At 36.9% G+C, this 16,856-nt stretch overlaps 1 protein-coding gene across 1 annotated transcript in view; it reads left to right on the forward strand.

The window, feature by feature from the left end:
• The first annotated feature begins 632 nt into the window (after positions 1 to 632).
• Positions 633 to 16,856, forward strand: part of galnt1 (UDP-N-acetyl-alpha-D-galactosamine:polypeptide N-acetylgalactosaminyltransferase 1) — an 88,450-nt gene continuing 72,226 nt past the window's right edge. The window contains exon 1 of the mRNA XM_042741076.1: positions 633 to 994. The gene's annotated coding sequence lies outside the window, so the exon portion shown is untranslated. The remainder of the gene's footprint in view (positions 995 to 16,856) is intronic.

Here is a 16,856-nt window from a genome sequence, read left to right on the forward strand (position 1 = left end):
TGTTACTGATGTCAAGGGTTGTGCATGTGATCAACACTATTTTAGTGCAAATTCACCTATAGCTTGATAATATACCTATTACAGTATTCAGACCAGTGTTTGATTGATGTGTTATCACACTTCTGGTGTTGTTCATGCAAAACATCAAATGCATCAAAAACACAGACATGCAAAACATCAAACAACACTGTCAACATTGTTTATGCAATACAAAAGTGTTGAGTTTCCACATCGGCCTACTGTAGGTCATTTTAGTAATTTTGCATTTTGTTGGGCCAATGCAGTCCATAAATCAGAATTATATCATGAATATATCATGAATAAAGCTGGATAACCATCATGTATTTACTATAAAAACTGAAAAAACTGTAAGAACAACAGCATCCGGGAGGTGTGCATTGGTTTGGTTAGCAAAGAAATAAAGCTCTTTCACTTTCAGAAGAGAAACTCTGCAGCTTTTTTCTTCAATGTTTTATTTATTTAATCAGACAGTTAGATGGTTGATAATAATATTTACACTGTCCACCCATGGCTCTCCACTTTTGTGCAACAGAAGCCATTAATGCCATTGCATTGACAGTTCTCTTCCGGGTTCACAGAGTGGGCGGGTCTCTTCAGATGCTCCGTCTCCGTTAGACCGAGTAGCGGCGCTCACTCAGTGCTTTCAGGCGGAGCGCTGCGCTCGTCCTGCGGACGGACTGTTCTCGATCTTCGGCCAATTTACCCCATAATTACCAGCGAACAGGCCGCCCCGCACCCACTAAACTAACGGGTTAACATCCCCCTCTGAGCGAGACAGCGGAATTAGAGAAAAGCGCTGTATTTCAGGCCAGCTCTCCGCTCGATCATGTTTGGGATTAATTTCTGAGGTAACGTACTACGATCTGAAGATCACATATTTTCCAGCGCGTGGAGCCTTAGATCTACACCGGGACGAAGCGAAAGCACTCAGCGGTCTCTCCTATCGTCCAGTGCGCTGTCGAACCGAGAGAAGGTAAAATAATTTAAATCCTACAGCTAACATCTAACCCGCATAATTATCATCGACTCCCGGCTTCTTTGGCTCTAATGTAGCAGACTGCTTTTCTGGTGTCAGTGTTAAGCAGAAAGACACAGAAGAGGTTAAACAGGAACAATGTTTCAGTACAGGATTTTTTTAAATGTAATTATTAGTAAAATGTCTGCTTTATAGGTACAATAAAATCTGACTACTAGTTCAAAATGTTACAGCAGTTGGACGTTATATATTACTGTCTAATAAATAGGTACTAATATTCAGTTGTCATTAAGAAAACTGGAACAGATATTAGTAACCCTTAAAATACTGGTAGTAAACATTTAGAATTTAGAATTCATTCTCGTCAGAATTAAATGGCTTACATCTAAACGACAAATTCCCATAGAATTAAGTGACGATGTTTTGTTCCAATTTGTTACCGGAAACATTGGAGTAGTTACTCGTCATTTTGAGATAGTTACTAGTAACAAAGGAATAAGTACTGATAACTATTTAATATGAACTAGTAGTGACTTATTCATACTAGTCATAAATGGAATAAGTAGTTGAATGAAGTATGTAATGACTCTATTCATGAAGTAAATAAATATTTGCTAAAAAAAAAAAAATTCCAATGAAAAAGCCAACTAGTCAGTGTTGGATTACTTGAAATGGCTTAAGTTGCCATAAGTACTTCGCTATTCAGATTGACATTGCTGTTCAGACATTTGCTCTTTTTAGGGCTGCTCCAGTGTGTAGGAAGAGTCAAAGAAGTAGGCTGCCTTTAAAAAGAAGTGATCATGGAGCTGATCCTCAGTGAGCTGCTTCTATTCTACTGCTGTCGATTTCAGTAATGGTAAACTCTGACCCCCAGATGCCTTGTTTTTGTGTTTGAATTATATAATTCTGCTATGCTTATTACTGAATAGCACTTGTCTTGTAAAAGAGCTGTTTTATGGTTCAGTGGCTCTGAGGAGCCCATTGATGACAAGACAGGCGAAATCGAGCATGCTTTTGTCGAACGCCCCAAGTTGTCATCATCACGTATTGTTTTGCATGCTGCTGAAGCACTACTAAATAAGTTGTCAGTCATGCTTACAGCCAATGACGCCCCTCAAACTGCTGGCATATCGGGCAGCGTCCACTCCATTAAATTTGATTACATTTGGAGGTCTGCGGTGGGGCCGACTTTATAGATCCAGCGGATGATTGATCATCAAGACAGACGGTGCACTTATGTCTCAGTAATCACTGGAAGGACCATTAGAAGATGAGAGCGTGGAGATGGCAGGCAGCGGGCCCCTAGTGTCAAAAATGAAGCTGTACAAGCAGAGGGTGCAGGAACGGATCTGTCATGTTTTCTCACAGAGGAGTGAACGAGCTATTCATTATTTATCTGCTGCTGCTTTCACTGGCCTTCCTCTCGGCTCTATAACATCACATGGGCTATGTGGATTTTGGACAGACCCCCGGCTACATGCGTGCTTTAGTTGGGGGAATTGATAGTCCCAGTGTGTGAGGGGGTAAAGCGTAGCCTGCGGGCATCAAATGGTAGCTGAGCTTGGAGAATACATAAAACCAAAAAGGGTAGAGGCAAAGCATTGCTTTGAGACTGCAATATATCTCTAGTCTGTGCTGTATTGTTCTGATATTTATTTGGTAAATAATTCATAGCATCAACACAAGATTTTGTGTGTCAGGCAGATTTTTATTTTAATAATTTTTTGAATTTAATATTACAGTTACAATATGTAACTCCAAAAGCTCAACTGACAGTAAAATTACAAAACAATATTATAGTAATATACAAAAAAGTAGAATAAAGTAGCAAAATAAAATGAAAAAAGAAAAGATAAAAAAAGAAAATGCAAAAAAAGTAATAAAGAACCATTTAAATAATAATAAAAAAAACAGTTAAAACAATAAAATTAGCTTTCACTAATGGGGGATATTTTCATGCAATTGAAAGAAAATAATGGATAACATAATGAACAATCTTAATGGGGGAAAAAGGTTATGATAATGATGAAGGTATTTTCTAATAGGAAATAGAAAATTCATTCAGTTATTATAAACTGATAAACAGACACCATATTTTGCTAAATTGCGATACGCAGTCTTTTTTCATAGCCTATACAGACATATTGGTAGATTTAATTAATAAGTAGATTTAACCAATGATTGATACTTAAAGTTGGCATGATATAAAAATTCACACTATTTAATAAATGCATGTTAAAGATCATATTGTGAATGGTTTATTCATGTATGTTTCATTTTGTTTATTGACCTCATAATAATGTCATAACTTCTTCCAGTGAAAATGACTGATGTATACCAGAAATCTCCAATCATTTTGTCTGCTTAAACTCCGCCCCTCTAAAATCACCCACATCTCAAAATCCAGTCAACAACCACTAAATACAACCAGACTCCCACCCCACACTTTTTCCTTTTTGGATAATCTGTTACACTTAGATTTATGCATAGCTGGAGAAACATATTTTATCTGGGTCGTGCTGGGGGGTGGGGCTTGATGTTGCAGGGCGGGGCCATGGTGGGGGATTTTTGACAAAATCCTAATATTTTGCCCAAACTCTTATAGATTAACATACAAATGAAGACAGAGTTATATGCGAACCAATATATATTTGTGCTTTTGTGATTTTAGTTCAAGAATCTTCTCTTTAATATTTCTATTATTTAAGGGGATTTTACTAAATATTATCATCGCTGATATGCAAAAGTTTTGGTCAGTGCACTTTGTATATAAGAGATCAATTATATAAGAGATCAATTCATCATAAACTGCAGCAGCATCACTGATCATAGCTTATAGAGTACTTACACTCACGCTAGACTGAATTCAATGATATTCTTTGATTATGTAAATGTTCTTTGCTCGCTGTATAATTTGTTCGTTGCTTGAAAAATTGTTGACATGTGGCGTTATTATTAAACTTAAAATGTCTCTGTATTAAATGTGATCATGTTATATACAAATCAATTTTATTGAAATATTTTGTTATAATATGTTAGCCTACTTTCCTAAAATGTTATGATGTGTGTAGTTAATAGATTACATTAGGCTACAGTAGTTTGAGCGTGTTTGACCAGAGACTAGGCGCAATTAAAGAGCTATGCTTTTGTGATTGCCGAGGGCCGTCTTGAGAAGCAAGAAAATAGCTCATAAAAAGGATTAGGACGTGAATGGTTATTACAAGTCGGAATGTAAAATTACAGTAATATCGCATGAACATTTCACATGAAATTCTGTCAGTGTGAGGGGGAGAAGTAGGGACGCAAAATACAACCGCACTAGGCTATATAATGCTAGTCAGTTTAATAAATAATTAATCACAAAACTATCACAAAAATTAAGTATCTTGGGGATGATCGAGGGGCATAAGGAAAATCTCAGACCCGGCCCAGCGGCGGGGGGTGCTGCAGCGCCCTCAGCACCCCTAGTTCCCATGGCCATGGATTTATGTCATAGTATGGAAAATAAAAATATCTGTTGCTGCTTCCGTTTCATCATAATTAACTTGAAAATCCACAAAGTCATTAATAACATAATGTTCTTAGCAATAGAAAAAGATAAGGTCAGGCAGATGTGGAAGTAGCTCAGTGCTGAGAAATCTTGGAGAGGAGAGGCTGCTGGGTCCTACATTTATAGGAAATGAATCATATTCCACGGGACTGGGCTGTGCAGTGCAGCATGCTGTTTCCCCTCTCAGCAAGACTTCAGCAGAACTGCAGATGTGCATCCTTATTGCATACAGTACTCTGCATGTGCATGTGCACGCTCGATTGCGCGAGTGAGGCACATGCTGTTGGACTGACAGTGGGAGCGGCTCTGTGTTTGACACGCTTCTGTGCGCTTGCCTTTAGCTTCGTTCTTGATGTGCGAGTTTATGCTGGTGTGCATTCGTTGATGTTTGTGTTGGGGAAGGGGGGGTGTTTAGTGTGTTCCTCCAAGAGGCTTTGGAACAATAGTCCCATTCTGTGACTCTCCCTAGCTGCTGCCCGGGCCTGGCCGAGCGCTTGCCAGAACAGACAGACAGATGGAAGGGACTGTGTTCCTGCCGGCACCTGGCATCACAGAGCACAGGAATGCCATTGTTCCTCAGTAACCCAGCGTCCGACTCGCTTTCCTGGACAGGCAATGTCGAAGAGAGGGTGGAACTGAATTATAAGTCGTATGACGCAATGAATAACAGTTAAAGTGCTGTTGACCGTCATTGGCAACGTCTGACATGAGAGCTTGGGAGAGCGAAAGCTTATGAAGGGAAGCCTAGGACTGTTGTACAGGATCATCGGTAATGGATTAGATTAAGACCCATCGTTAGCACTTGTGAAGCGCTCTGATATTGACTTTCGGGTTAATGGGGATCCCAGAGGTCCAGTTGATGACGGCTGCTAGATGAGATGGGACCTTTGAGGCCATATTTTAATACATAGGCCTTAAATAGAAATGACCACAAACAAATAATGTTTCATAACCTTTCCTGCTGGTTCCTCGCAGTCAGACTCCACCGGTTGCTCAAGTTTCATATCTAACCTCAAACTGTTTGTTCGGTTTAAAGTTTGCCCAGCCTGATCTCTTCAAGATTGCAGATCTAAGTTATTAGAAATAGTGTTAATGTTGTTGATGGATTAAATGTTTATCCTAAAATATGGTTTGCTCATTGTGACCATTCTTGTATGCAGTAGACACCTGTATTCCATACATCAACATCCATGAGTGGAAACTCATTGAGTTACAGCTGAAGTGATTTAAAAAAAATCTGAAATAGAATTGCATTCATTTTTTTTTTTTGGTTTTCTCTCCACCAGTCATTGAATGGACAAAGAAACATATATATTAAAGGGAATGGCAGGAGTTTGAATAGGTAGAATTATTATTTTTTTTCCCAGAAAATTAGCTAAATTGGTTTGAAGAATTTTTTCGAAATACACTCTTAAAAATAAAGTTTTTCTATTAATTTATTTTTATTATTTTAACCTTGAACATCCATGGAACCTTTCAAATGCAGAAAAGGTTCTTTATAGTGGAAAAATGTTCACTGAAAGGTTGTTTGGGGAACCAAAGTTTTTCCATGGCATCACTGCAAAAACACCCTTTTGGAGCCATTATTTTTATAGGCGGGTACACACCATGTGCAACAGTCAGCCAACATCGGGCCGTTGGTGAACGTCTGTCGGGTTAGTTTGTTTGTTGTGTTCCACATGTCGACTCTCATCGGTGGAAGTTTGCCCAATTCTGGAAGTTTGCCCGATTCAACATGTTGAATCAACGTCAGGGCAAGTGAAATCTCTGATTGGACGTTCAGTTTAGCGAATGAGTCAGTGCCCGAGAATTAAAGCGAAAGTGTTGAAAACTATTAAGTAAATTAAGTTGGCACAGGAGGGTGTTTTAATGTTACGTGATCTTACCCAAGCATTCCAATATGCGAATGTTTTCATAACAACATGCATGAGTCGCTTAAAATTATGAAAGGTATCAATGTTACTGAAGTTCAAAATAATAAGCAAGCGCTGCTTTATTTACATTTCGTATATCTGCATTTATCTTCGTTTTGGTTTCTCCTTTTGAGTGACAAATATTTACTATTGTTAGCTGCTGATATAGACAGTTAGGCTAATTCCTCTCACACAGGTGCAGAACGCATGTGTTAGTTTGCAGTCGGCTGTAGTCTGTGCGGTGTGTTCAAGTGCAGCTTTTTGGTCCAGACACTGCCGACGGGAGGCGACAACACCGTCGGCTTTCGACACAACTATTTCTTTGAATTCGACTTGTGAGTCTCAGCCTTAAGAGTGTACATATTAGTTTTAAGAACAGGTTTAGGACTTAAGATAGCCCTGCCCCCAAATCCACGCCATTGGGTGAGGCCATGTTGCTATGTTGGACTGGTCTGAATAATCAAATAGAACAACTTTTAGCACCACACAACCACAACATTTAAATTTTTTGAGGAAATCAGTCTATAAATGGCTTTAACAGAAAGTAACTTGAAAATTTATCTTACAGGTAATGCTTGTATTATTTCAAACGACGAACGTGTTTTTATGGTTGTAGATTTAGTAAACTGTAATAACCTTGCATGTTCACATTTAGTAACTAAGTTTCACTTGAAATGATGTGAGAAACTGAAACATCAGGGGATGTAGAAAGAAAGCTGGCCAGACAGAGACGGGGAACTGTCCTGTGAGACAGATGAAATCAGCAGAATATTCCTCCAACACCAAAGTTACCTTTGAAAACAAAAAGTGAAAATATGGAAGCGGCACCTGAATATGGGTAAGTGTTGAGTATTGTTAGTAGCATGTTCTGTATGTGTCTATAAGGGATGTGTGGAGCATGACGATATTTGGTCTCAGTGTTTTTTTTCACCAAAATGGTGTATTTACCAACATTCTTTAAAAGTATCTTCTTCGATGTTCTGGAAAAGAAAATAAGTCATACAGATGTGGAATGACATAAGGCAGAATTTTTACTTTTGGGTGCACTATCTCTTGAAGTTCCAGCCATGTGTTTGTCTATCAGAGGCAGCTGGGCTGTAATTAGGTTTGCTCCAGACTCTTATTGCTGAGAGTCCACCGGCTAACAAATTCACCATGATGATCTCTAAGATTTTTCATTCGATTAGGAGAAATATCTGTAGGAAATGTTGACAGGATTTTTTGAACCGATGTTGCACTGTTCAATGCTGATCTGAAATTAAATTAAGGCTCATTAGGACTGATTAGATCTGTGGCCCATCGGCTGACGTCGCATGTTCTTTACGTTAGGCTGTCTAACAGATAGCGCGACATCATCTTCAAGCTGCCATTTTGAATCCCCACATCTTGAAACTGCATTTGGAGCATATTTGGCATCGTTGACATTAACAAGATTATTTCATCTCATAGTGGGCTGGAGGATGATTAATCACAGGAGATCCTCTTCTCCACGCATTGGGATCCTACTTTGATTTCCCTTGCTATCATATATTCTCTGTCTTTCTCTTTCCCTCCTCCCCTGTTTCGTTCAGCTCTGAGATTCTTTCTCTCGCCTTAGTCATATTTAGCAATGAATCATTTTGCCTTCGAGCGTATAAGGACCTAAATGCAATATCATAATTTTCTGATCTGTGTCAATTGAGAGACAGTGATCTAAACTGATGTTCTGTGATGACCAAAATATTATAGGAAAGAATTGTGGTAGTAAAACTCATTTGAACCTCCTTCAGTAGCAAAACGAAATATACATCTAGAAATCGTTCAATAGAGCATCTGGCAGAACATCGGGATTAGACTGGAGTAATGAGTTAGTTGTCCACTTGTTTCCGTCTTCTAATGAAGTCAGAGACATTAAACTATATTAAGTGGCGGATGTTATAATGGCTCAGGATGTAAAGTAACTGGCTTTAGATTGGATAACAGAGGCACAAAGGAAACAGGCAGATTACATTGTGATAAAGAGACATGTGCTGAACAGAACTATAGAAACTGGGATGTTGGTCGAGTTACAGACACGTGTACTGAGGAGAACAGAAACTGGAATGGCGGTTGGGTTACACCGTTGAAGAGAGAGCTGCGTTGTGTGAATGTGAGTGGAGGTAAAGAGGGGATGTGACATTGAGACGGGGGCGATTCTAGGATTTCAGTTTTACAGGGGCTCAGCTTCTCGCTTGAGCAGATGTGAAAAAGTCTGAAAGGTTGTGATTTTGAATCTTAATTGACATTTAAAAAAAGATTAATCTAAAAATGCAGTAAAAATTTTAGAGATGCGCAATGTATTAGCGCCATATTGATATTATTATTTTTTTTTTTATATATCGGTATCGCACCATATAGAATATACATTATGGTGGTTCAAAAGTCACTTTTGGTTATCAAGGATGCATTGATTCAAAAAATTTGTTTCAAAAATACAGTAAAATCACTGTATTATTTGGTCTATGACCCGGTCCACCACTTAGGGAAGGATCGTTCTATGTTAATAACTTAAAAGTTTCACAGGTTTTTATGGTGCTGAGTTTGAGCATGCTGCAGTAATGAAAGGTTAGACAGTGAGATGACGGGTGACCTCATTCTGTGCCTTATGACATCATTGAAATGTCTTCTGGCGTGCAGATTTGGAGGAAAAACTTCAAGTGTGTGTGCATGTGCTGGATGCCCTGCTGTTAGCCTGTGCGTTTGACAGTGCTTGTGGCCTTCTCCGAGTACAGATATAGTGTTTTATGGAAATAGGTCATCCTTAGCCAAAAGGGATCAGAGACAGACTTGTCTAAAGGAACAGCGCTGAGTTGGACCTGTTAACACCAGTGCAAAACAGTACCACTAATGGACTGGCCAGCTCAAGTTTGTTATGCTCCAGTATTTGGGAAAAGTCTTTCAGGACTAATTGAATCTCTCCCATTAGCGGTGCAGAGGTCTTGTCGTGATTAGCCGTAGCTTTTATGCTAGCAAACGATTTCTCCTTTTGCAATAGTTGGGAGGTCACAACAGGGTTATTATTGTTAGCTAAAACTAAAGCCATAAAAACATTTTTGCTACTTGAAATAAAATAAACATGAACTGAAATAACCCAAATATTAAAAAAAACCTGCAATATATTAAAAAAGAACCTATAAAATTACAAAAAAATTTAACTAAAAATAAAATGAAAGATGAAAATGGGAAAAATAAAAACTAATTTAAAATATTTAATATTAAAAACTCTAATAGTATCAGAGTGATTCTAAACACTGGATCACAACGGGAAAGGGAAGACTCTTTACTTTTTGTTAATCTTTAACTTAATGCATGACAGCATGGAAATTATCTTATCTAAATCAGCAAGAAGTCAGTGTTAATCACTAAACTATCAAAGATGCATCGCAATAAGAGCCCAGTGATGAGCAATTGTGTATTATTTTACATTTAAATAAATGCATAAATCATTTATTCAAATAATAATAATAATAATAATTTTATCTTACTGTATCTCCCCATATAACTCATGAAAATTTATTGTCTGTAAATTACATCTCACACAGAATGTGGCAAATCTTTTCATATTCTCATTCGCTCTAATTCTGTTTACTTGCAAACTGCTACCGTAGTCAGATTATCTGCTAAATGTTGTTTAGGTTTGCTTTAGGGGATAGAACAGCTTGCTTGCTCAGGCTCAGCCACTGTTGTCCTAACCGTCTCCACAGACCTCATTCTGCAGTTCTAAGTCCTCATTTTCAGCGTATTGAGCTTGTATCGCTTCTTAGTCGATGGGAAACCAAGCCTAACAGTGTTCATGTTTATGTAGCTGGTCTCCAGAGTTTATGAAACAGGCAGTTTGCACCTAATTTACAGCTACATAGCATGATGCTTAGCAGAGCAATGCAGTGACTTGGAAAAAAGGATGTAGGCATGGGCGACATTTGAGGGAGGTGGGGATGGAATCTCTTTTGACAGCCCAGGCCCGGTTGTACGGGTGTACTAGACTACAGGTCGACCGATATTACTTTTTTGACAGCCGATGCCGATATCTTGGAAAGCAGGGTGGCTGATGGCTGATATAAAGCCGATATAATTGCATTTATTTTATTAAATTTTTAAGAAATTTGAAATCATTTGAAAATGGATAAAAAATATAAACGTGTAAAATAAACATACTTATACTTTAAATGACAAAGTATTTTTCACAAATAAATAAATATTTAATAAAAATATAATTAAAAAGGAAGTAAACACTGTAACCAACAGGGCACTCAGTAATCTGGAAAGTTTGTGTGCATTGGGATTTGGGAACCATATTTTTTCAAATAAAACCAACGAGAAAGTATCATAATGTTTGCCTTTCTATTACTAATAATATAAAAGCAGTCATTATAATACTTTTTGTATACATTTTAATTCCTTTGTTTAACTGTTCTATCTGATTATTAGACAGATTTCATTCCATATTAGACAGAACTGTTAACGACGACAGTGAACAAGGAGAATGTGAACACTGTGTGTGCAGGCGCTGCCGTTCTCAGTGCAATCAAAATAAACGTCCCGCCTCGAACACATCGGCCAAACAGGAAAACTTATTGGCCGATGCCGATATTTGGTAAATGCCAAATATCAGCCGATATGTCGGCCTTGGTGATATATCGGTCACCCACTATACTAGATGCTGCTAAATACCCTCAAACGGAAGCAAAAGCAATTTGAGCAATGTAGCCAATCAAAGACATATCTGTTGATTTCTTAACAAAGTTTTTAGAATTCACTTACCACCGAAAGAAGCAGAGTTTTGCATGCTCGTGAATCATCTCATGACTAACTAAGTGTAGACGCGAAGTAAATAAGAGATTTATTGTGTAGTTTAGAGAGCTTGATTATAACGAAACTTTGTAAGATCACAATGAACTTTTATGAGTGATTCTTTTAGTGATAATAAATGGAGCACACTTTGTTTGATTTCTAGGCTATAATCCATTCAGAATTTGAATGAAACTTTCATTTTTTTGACACATACAAGTTTTGGGAATGATGCTGGATTCATTCTCAAAATATCAGTGATAAGCAATGGACGGGACATAAATGCCTCAGTGATTTATTCTGGAACCGGAGATTACCTTTGACATCATAAAACGCCCACTGAAACTTAATCTTTAAAAACACTATTTAATACATTTTTTAGCAGATCTCTAAATTACTATCCATTATTTATACTATACATTATAATGTTGTGATGCCTAAATTCACTTGTATAATTTAAAATGATTGATTTTAGTTTTCATTTTTTTAGATGATTAATATAGACAAATAGTAATTTTAATATCTGCCTATTATCGGTAATATCTGTATTTAGTAACTAAGTGAAAAAATAGGTTGGTAATCTTTAGTGTTTGCTAGATGTTCCTCCCTTGCTTATGTATGTAGACATTGTAACAGCCAGTGAGTATTCACTAGAACTCTCACATTGTAAACAACTCAATGTAAATAAGTGATTCATTCTGTGGACAGAGTCCAGAAATCCTGGACCGTCGATGAGTTTATGCTGAACTGCAGGGCTTAAACAGTCATGTGAACAAGTCATGTGTTTTGCTCACTTCCCATTTACAATTTGTTAAAAATTTGAATAACAGTTTTGTTTTTCATGGCGCTAAGTGAGCCAGTGTGAAGTTGACCCTCTAGACAGCTGATCTTTTTGATCTTGATTTACTGATGTATGAAACAGCAATAAAGTAATTCACTAATTCAACATATTTTACACTTGTTTATGAATGCATAGTCTAAATAAAGCAATTGCCCTACACAAAATAAGTATTTTAACTCTTTTCCCACCAGATTATTATAGGGCCGTATGAAATTCATTAAATTTTTTGCCAAAGTCCATTTGTTTTTCATTAAAATTTTTCTAGATTCTATTTTTTCTATTTTAATTTTCAATTTTAATGGTAAAATTAAAAATAATATTATTCAAAAATAATGTCTAATTAATTAAAATCATGAAATTTACACAATTTAACATCAATTTAATAATAGGTTAAAAAAATACATTTTAAGGCCCTATGAAATCTGTTTGACTTTTTTTTTCTCAAATTCAGTTTTAGTTTTACCAAGTGTCTTCTTTTAATTTTCCGAAGTCCATTTTAATGGTTTCATTAAATTTTAATAATCAAAAGCATCTCAAATTTATTGATTTTTATAAAAAAATAAATTTGTTATTTTATTTATTTCTTTTTTTTCAGAAATACTGTGTATTTACATTTTTCTTAAAAATAATGTTTTATTAGCAAATGTATTAGTTATTAATAGTAGTAGTACTATCATTGCATTAAGTAATATATTTCTGTCACAGTTTCTTCAAGTTAAACCAAACTTTTATTTTGATGGGTTGCTGTGGAGACCTTTAAGTTTTGTTTGTATATGATATGATGACAGTTTTTCTCAAAAGAAATGATAAAATGCTCATGACTTGACTCTCATGGCCATAGTATTTTTAGTTGCCAGTCACCACAAACATTTTGTATCATATTTTGTTATATGAATATGTAAACAGTGAATATATAAAAAGAAAGAACAGAACTAGAGCCTGAATGATATGTTTTTTTTTGTGCTGATACCGATACCGATATTAGGGAGTAAAAAAAAGGCAGATATTCAATATGTCGGCCAATATTCTTTGTGTATATTATAGTACAGTACCAGTCAAAAGTTTGGACACTTTCCCATTCATGTGTCCAAACATTTGACTGGTACTATATATAAAATCCAACAAATATATATACGCACAAAGACATTTTTTGCAATGATCACTCAAATGTGGTGATCAAACACTTATAATGACGTGACAGAGATATGTAATGGAGGCAGGGCATTTAACAATTTAAAAATAAACTTTATTATCCAAAATGAGTCATCAGTGTGTGACATCAGTGCACTGAACAGTAAAGTTTATTAAACTTTAATTCAATTCAGTTCCATTCAGCTTCATTCCGTTGAAGTTTATTTCACTTTGGAACATTCATTCACGGATTTGTGCTACTGTCTTCACATACAGACGAAACTTACTAGAGAAGTGTGAAGTGTGACATACTTCTGTAAATAAATACAATATAAATTCACGTCTCGCACACTTTAATGCCCTTTGTTTGAATGTAATGTGTACGTTCCTTTGGAACTGGAATCATGTTGGAATTTATTGTGAAGTCCACTTTGCAGGGCACTTGCGGTCGAATAAGACAACGCTTGAATGCTGCTGACTGAACAAGAGAATTTTAACTACCTGTAACTCCCGAACCCCGGGGGGTCTTATTCGAAAGAGGGCCTCTAGACGTACACTTGATTTGCGTTCGAGAGTTAACCTCGAGCTGAATTAATCCACTTAACCAGTAGCATATACTCAACCCCTAAACAAATTAATATACGTTGCCAGTAGCAGTGGTTTTCCATAGACTTAAGCTTTAAAGCGTTTCATCCAGGTGCCAGTAGCAAACAATGGAGCACGCTCTGCTGGACAAACGAATTAATTACTTCATTTCAAGCATTTTATCTGTGTTATATGTTCTGTTAAAAAAATGTTCATATCTGTGGCATATTCACCGATACCGATATATCGGCGACAGGCTCATATTGGCCGATAATATCAGCAAAATTATATACCGGTCGGGCTCTAAACAGAACCTCTGCAAAAAAGGCTGTTGTTTTTTACATGCTGCTGAATGTTTGGTGATCATATTAGCTTTCTTGTTCATAAACAAACTCTGGTTTACACAGATCTTCTTAACTTGTTTTTGGATCCGGAGATGCCGTATTATTTCAGAAGAACAGCTCCCCCTACCTTATAACAGTAAAATACATGAATTACTGGAATAACTTCTCATTGGCAGATAAACCTAATGAGTGACGGAAAATGTTGTCAGTGGGGAGGAAGGAGTTAATGTAAATTCTGCTAATTGACGTTAATGACTGCGAATGTCAAGAGAAATAATCAACACTTCCGATTTGTCATAATTGGAGTCTTACAGCAGTCTCTCGTAAATTCACCCACACCGTCTCCCTCGCTGTTTTTGCTTGGAGCTGGAGTGAAGACAGCTTGTTCCTTACTTGAGAGAAGATGCATTCTCTCGTTTCGCAACACATTTCATTGCTTGTGTGTGTCTCGCTGCTTTGGTGCTGGCAGACGTGACTTGTCCATAGCGCTTGCATCTGTGGCTGTGCCACCCTGAAGTGTTTACTCACACTGTGCTCTTGATTGATTTTTCTCTCTCTCTCTGTCCTCATGCAGTCGCCCTCTGTGTCTCAAAAAGAGAGAGAAGGCCTGTGTAGTGATATCATCAGGGTTTTGCAGGGTGCTTTCTCCAAATGGCTTCAAATAAATCGTTTTTATGTTCCCTCATTTTCTGCTGCCAAGCTTTGTCTAACGACGGCACTGTAATGTAGTTCAGTTCAATCAAGCACATTAAAACTATCACAGACATTAAACTGTGTTATCTTTGCTTTGTGTCTTTTGTTACATTAGTGCACTAGTCTGTTTGAGCAAACTGTCCAGCTAGCGGAGAGTGGGGGAAAATGCGTCACCTCCTAAATCTAGCACACCAAAAGTATAAAGTATTTTTAGACACATGATCATATAGTTGTAGGCATCATCATATATTTTTAGATAGAATTTTTATGTTTTTGTTTTCTATTGCAACATCTAATTTCTGCGTGGCGTTTATGTCAAAGAAAAATATTTTAAAATAATTAATTTGAAAAATAAATTAATTGCTAGTGTATAATCGCAAAATGTAAACTATTTGGCTAAATATTAGCCATGAGTTATAAAAAGGTATTTTGCCCAAAATATTAGCAGCTTAACTTGTAGTAATACTAAGCTTTGCCTGCAAATGCAGAGAAAATATTATTAAAAATATCATTACTATTTCTACATGTTGAAAATTGTAACCTTGCATTAAAATATTTTGATTCTTAAAACATTTTTTTGCTGGTTTATGAAAATTTGAATGAGATTATGCTTTGGTAAATCGTAAAAAAAATTTAATTCCTCAAATATTCTGCAAAGATTTTGTCTGTGGACTTTTTTTCTTGTTTCAGTTAAAAGCAGACTCTCCTGAAATATATTTAGGCATATTAGCTTTACCACTATCTCATTTCTCCTTGCCCAGAGGATAATGTTTAAAGAAGTGGCAAAGCTTACCCACTCCCCTGCTTAGTTTATTAGCACAGCTTCTTCTCTCCTGCAAGTTATCATCATGCTTCAGACTGTGCTGCATGTTTGCACTATGCTCTCACAGTAAACTTTAAGCACCATCCTTCCGTCCAGACCTCAGTCAGCCACAGATGAAGAGCTCTCCACAGACCTGCGATAAGGGGCTGGGCCTCAGCGGTGCAGAGCTGTGTGGGTGTGCTTCTGTTTGTGTGTATCTCTCACTTCAGCTTTTTGTGGCTGCAGTGAAGCAGGTTCATGTGAAATCTCAAGCAGACAATTCCAAGAGCTGAACATGAATAGTGAATGAAAACTGAAAAAAAAGGTTTTGCCCCCCCTCCCTTCAAGTAAATATATGTCATCCTTACTTAAGGTTCTTTTCAGAGTATATATCTTGAATGTAAATGTGTTTTGTCTCATTCCGTTGGCATTTTTTACTTGCCATCATGAAATAAAAATTGACTCAATTTACTTTTGTCAAGGAAAATCCATTTTTTTTTGTGCAGGATTAATCAGTGCATGTTATTCTATAAAATATTTGTCTACATAATTTTTCATCAAAATGTAATAACATGCTCCACTTCTGAAATGACTTTGGCTGATGTCCCAAATCCCTTTTACTTTTTCAGTAACAATACACTGACAGTTTCTTTCAGATGCTGATAAGCCAATATTAAAATTCTATTAGGACACGTTCACACAGCAGCAGAATACGGTTGTCAGTCTTGTATTTGAGTCTTTAATATGGTTCCGTTCACTTACAGTTCAGTTATTTATGAGGGTGACAACCGCATTTTGTAACCAAAATCACAGCCGTACATTTTCAGGACTTGCAACCACTTTCTCGGAAAACGGAACTGGACTGGGCGACTAGACAAGTCGCGAAGTGCGAGAAAGCCGCTCTGCTTCCCAAACGTGTGTTTATTATATGTTGCAAGTTTTCATGTGTGGTTTTGGTAATTTACAGAGATACAGATATGATCTGTGTCATCTGAAGGCTTTAAACCAGTCATTGGTTTTCGCCATCGTCGGTTTTGTGTTATATGCATGACTCAAATGCTCTGCTCTCTACCCAGATTTAAATCTGCTATTGATTATTTAAGATCTGATTCACATGGATTCTGAACACATGATTCTGAACACATGGCTCGATTGGACCCTTGTCGTGTCAGAAAGTGAAAAGACTTTTCAGTT

Source organism: Cyprinus carpio, chromosome B16 (genome assembly GCF_018340385.1).
Source record: "Cyprinus carpio isolate SPL01 chromosome B16, ASM1834038v1, whole genome shotgun sequence".
Classification (NCBI taxonomy): Eukaryota; Metazoa; Chordata; class Actinopteri; order Cypriniformes; family Cyprinidae; genus Cyprinus; species Cyprinus carpio.